Source organism: Ostrea edulis, chromosome 2, assembly GCF_947568905.1.
Source record: "Ostrea edulis chromosome 2, xbOstEdul1.1, whole genome shotgun sequence".
Taxonomy (NCBI): Eukaryota; Metazoa; Mollusca; class Bivalvia; order Ostreida; family Ostreidae; genus Ostrea; species Ostrea edulis.
The window spans coordinates 106,654,643-106,659,642 of record NC_079165.1 but is presented as its reverse complement, the minus strand read 5'-3'; the positions used below and the strand labels follow the sequence as shown (position 1 = coordinate 106,659,642).

Genomic DNA, 5,000 nt, shown 5'->3' with positions numbered 1-5,000 from the left:
GGCCCCCGGGGGTCGGATGGGGCCACAATAGGGGATCAAAGTTTTACATACAATTATATAGGGAAAATCTTTAAAAATCTTCTTTTCAAGAACCACTGAGCGAGAAAAGCTGAGATTTATATGAAAGTTTTCTGATATAATGCAGATTCTAAATTGTTAAAATCATGGCCCCCGGGGGTCAGATGGGGCCACAATAGGGGGTCAAAGTTTTACATACAAATATATCGGAAAAATCTTTAAAAATCTTCTTCTCAAGAACCACTGAGCCAGAAAAGCTGAGATTTATATGAAAGCTTCCTTATATAATGCAGATTCGAAATTGTTAAAATCATGGCCCCCGGGGGTCGGATGGGGCCACAATAGGGGATCAAAGTTTTACATACAAATATATCGGGAAACTCTTTAAAAATCTTCTTCTCAAGAACCACTGAGCCAGAAAAGCTGAGATTTATATGAAAGCTTCCTTATATAATTCAGATTCTAAATTGTTAAAATCACGGCCCCCGGGGGTCGGATGGGGCCACAATAGGGAGTCAAAGTTTTACATACAAATATATCGGAAAAATCTTTAAAAATCTTCTTCTCAAGAACCACTGAGCCAGAAAAGCTGAGATTTATATGAAAGCTTCCTTATATAATGCAGATTCGAAATTGTTAAAATCATGGCCCCCGGGGGTCGGATGGGGCCACAATAGGGGATCAAAGTTTTACATACAAATATATCGGGAAAATCTTTAAAAATCTTCTTCTCAAGAACCACTGAGCCAGAAAAGCTGAGATTTATTTGAAAGCTTCCTTATATAATGCAGATTCTAAATTGTTAAAATCACGGCCCCCGGGGGTCGGATGGGGCCACAATAGGGAGTCAAAGTTTTACATACAAATATATAGGAAAAATCTTCTTCCCAAGAACCACTGAGCCAGAAAAGCTGAGGTTTATATGAAAGCTTTCTGATATAATGCAGATTCTAAATTGTTAAAATCATGGCCCCCGGGGGTCGGATGGGGCCACAATAGGGGATCAAAGTTTTACATACAAATATATCGGGAAAATCTTTAAAAATCTTCTTCTCAAGAACCACTGAGCCAGAAAAGCTGAGATTTATTTGAAAGCTTCCTTATATAATGCAGATTCTAAATTGTTAAAATCACGGCCCCCGGGGGTCGGATGGGGCCACAATAGGGGATCAAAGTTTTACATACAAATATATAGGAAAAATCTTCTTCCCAAGAACCACTGAGCCAGAAAAGCTGAGGTTTATATGAAAGCTTCTAGATATAGTACAGATTCTAAATTGTTAAAATCATGCCCCCCGGGGGTCGGATGGGGCCACAATAGGGGGTCAAAGTTTTACATACAAATATATCGGGAAAATCTTTAAAAATCTTCTTCTCAAGAACCACTGAGCCAGAAAAGCTGAGATTTATATGAAAGCTTCCTTATATAATGCAGATTCTAAATTGTTAAAATCATGGCCCCCGGGGGTCGGATGGGGCCACAATAGGGGATCAAAGTTTTACATACAATTATATAGGGAAAATCTTTAAAAATCTTCTTTTCAAGAACCACTGAGCGAGAAAAGCTGAGATTTATATGAAAGTTTTCTGATATAATGCAGATTCTAAATTGTTAAAATCATGGCCCCCGGGGGTCGAATGGGGCCACAATAGGGGGTCAAAGTTTTACATACAAATATATCGGAAAAATCTTTAAAAATCTTCTTCTCAAGAACCACTGAGCCAGAAAAGCTGAGATTTATATGAAAGCTTCCTTATATAATGCAGATTCGAAATTGTTAAAATCATGGCCCCCGGGGGTCGGATGGGGCCACAATAGGGGATCAAAGTTTTACATACAAATATATCGGGAAACTCTTTAAAAATCTTCTTCTCAAGAACCACTGAGCCAGAAAAGCTGAGATTTATATGAAAGCTTCCTCATATAATGCAGATTATAAATTGTTAAAATCATAGCCCCCGGGGGTCGGATGGGGCCACAATAGGGGGTCAAAGTTTTACATACAAATATATAGGAAAAATCTTTAAAAATCTTCTTCTCAAGAACCACTGAGCCAGAAAAGCTGAGGTTTATATGAAAGCTTTCTGATATAGTACAGATTCTAAATTGTTAAAATCATGGCCCCCGGGGGTCGGATGGGGCCACAATAGGGGATCAAAGTTTTACATACAATTATATAGGGAAAATCTTTAAAAATCTTCTTTTCAAGAACCACTGAGCCAGAAAGGCTGAGATTTATATGAAAGCTTTCTGATATAATGCAGATTCTAAATTGTTAAAATCATGGCCCCCGGGGGTCGGATGGGGCCACAATAGGGGATCAAAGTTTTACATACAAATATATCGGGAAAATCTTTAAAAATCTTCTTCTCAAGAACCACTGAGCCAGAAAAGCTGAGATTTATATGAAAGCTTCCTTATATAATTCAGATTCTAAATTGTTAAAATCACGGCCCCCGGGGGTCGGATCGGGCCACAATAGGGAGTCAAAGTTTTACATACAAATATATAGGAAAAATCTTCTTCCCAAGAACCACTGAGCCAGAAAAGCTGAGGTTTATATGAAAGCTTTCTGATATAATGCAGATTCTAAATTGTTAAAATCATGGCCCCCGGGGGTCGGATGGGGCCACAATAGGGGATCAAAGTTTTACATACAAATATATCGGGAAAATCTTTAAAAATCTTCTTCTCAAGAACCACTGAGCCAGAAAAGCTGAGATTTATATGAAAGCTTCCTTATATAATGCAGATTCGAAATTGTTAAAATCATGGCCCCCGGGGGTCGGATGGGGCCACAATAGGGGATCAAAGTTTTACATACAAATATATCGGGAAAATCTTTAAAAATCTTCTTCTCAAGAACCACTGAGCCAGAAAAGCTGAGATTTATATGAAAGCTTCCTCATATAATGCAGATTATAAATTGTTAAAATCATAGCCCCCGGGGGTCGGATGGGGCCACAATAGGGGGTCAAAGTTTTACATACAAATATATAGGAAAAATCTTTAAAAATCTTCTTCCCAAGAAACACTGAGCCAGAAAAGCTGAGGTTTATATGAAAGCTTCCTGATATAGTACAGATTCTAAATTGTTAAAATCATGGCCCCCGGGGGTCGGATGGGGCCACAATTGGGGATCAAAGTTTTACATACAAATATAGGGAAAATCTTTAAAAATCTTCTTCCCAAGAACCACTGAGCCAGAAAAGCTGAGGTTTATATGAAAGCTTCCTGATATAGTACAGATTCTAAATTGTTAAAATCATGGCCCCCGGGGGTCGGATGGGGCCACAATAGGGGATCAAAGTTTTACATACAAATATAGGGAAAATCTTTAAAAATCTTCTTCTCAAGAACCACTGAGCCAGAAAAGCTGAGATTTATATGAAAGCTGCCTTATATAATTCAGATTCTAAATTGTTAAAATCATGGCCCCCGGGGGTCGGATGGGGCCACAATAGGGGATCAAAGTTTTACATACAATTATATAGGGAAAATCTTTAAAAATCTTCTTTTCAAGAACCACTGAGCGAGAAAAGCTGAGATTTATATGAAAGCTTTCTGATATAATGCAGATTCTAAATTGTTAAAATCATGGCCCCCGGGGATCGGATGGGGCCACAATAGGGGGTCAAAGTTGTTTTTTGGGTGTTTTTTTTTCGGTTTTTTTGTTGTTGATATAGTACAGATTCAAGTTTGTTAAAATCATGGACTCTGGGGATTGGATGGGGCCTCAAGGGGGGCATCAAAGTTTTACATACAAATTTATAGGAAAAATCTTTTAAAATCTTCTTCTCAAGAACCACTGAGCCAGAAAAGCTGAGGTTTATATGAAAGCTTTCTGATATAGTGCAGTTTATAAATTGTTAAGATCATGGCCCCCGGGGGTCGGATGGGACCACAATAGGGGATCAAAGTTTTACATACAAATATATAGGAAAAATCTTTAAAAATCTTTTCCCCAAGAACCACTAAGCCAGAAAAGCTGAGATTTATATGAAAGCTTTCTGATATAGTGCAGATTCAGGTTTGTTAAAATCATGCCCCCAGGGGTAGGATGGGGCCACAATAGGGGATCAAAGTTTTACATACAAATATATGGGGAAAATCTTTAAAAATCTTCTCGAGAACCATTGGGTCAAAGAAGTTCACATCTACATGAAAGCTTTCTGACATAGTGTAGATTCAAGTTTGCAAAAACCATGCCTTCCAGGGGAAGGTTTGGGGCCATAATAGGGACTACGGTTTTACATGCAAATAGATATGGAAAATCTTCTGATATGGACCAAGGTGACTCAGGTGAGCGATGTGACCCATGGGCCTCTTGTTTTTTTAAATGACAACTTAAAATAATACAATGTGAAGTAAATCCATTGTTTATCGGTGCTTAATTTTTATCTTACAGAAGTAATAAGTTTTGATTATTGTTGAATAAATCAAAGATGCTTGTTTCGTTGCTTCAATCTTGATTCAGCCTTATAGAAATTTCCAGAACGAAGCGCCCAGAGCCAGGCAACATCATAGACGCCTGGGTGAACAACCAATTGCACATTCTCGGGCCTTTCCGACAAGCCGAAAAATAACCCAAGAAGTTGCGATTGGTTTACAACAATTGTGTAGGTGTTCAGTGTTAGTCCATCCTCACAGTGTCAGGGGCCCAGAGTCCACTCATCCCACGGACACTAACACTGTGGGGATGGTGTTAGCTATACTTATAACAGTTTTGACTAGGCCCATATTTATCACTTTATGAAGATAATTAATTTTATTATATGATTGAATAATTCCTAGCTCTCTAATTGGCTGAGATCCAACATGTGGAAATCATACTACGTTATGTTTACCTGCACGTGACCTTCCAGGTGAACATAAGGAATTATTTTTTCCACATAGGACCAAAAATAGGTCGGGAACTTCCAATTTGACGCGATCGATTATACTTATTTTTGCCGTCCAATGAAATTCTGCGTTTCTCACT

General features: G+C 38.4%; 1 protein-coding gene across 3 annotated transcripts in view; it reads left to right on the top strand.

Annotated features, from left to right (window-relative positions):
- Positions 1 to 5,000, top strand: part of LOC125679511 (uncharacterized) — a 29,042-nt gene that overhangs the window by 8,995 nt on the left and 15,047 nt on the right. Inside the window, exon 2 of one of the 3 annotated variants that reach the window (XM_048918777.2) lies at positions 4,515 to 4,638. The exons of the other annotated variants lie outside the window; for them this stretch is intronic. The gene's annotated coding sequence lies outside the window, so the exon portion shown is untranslated. The remainder of the gene's footprint in view (positions 1 to 4,514; positions 4,639 to 5,000) is intronic. 3 annotated transcript variants of the gene reach the window in all.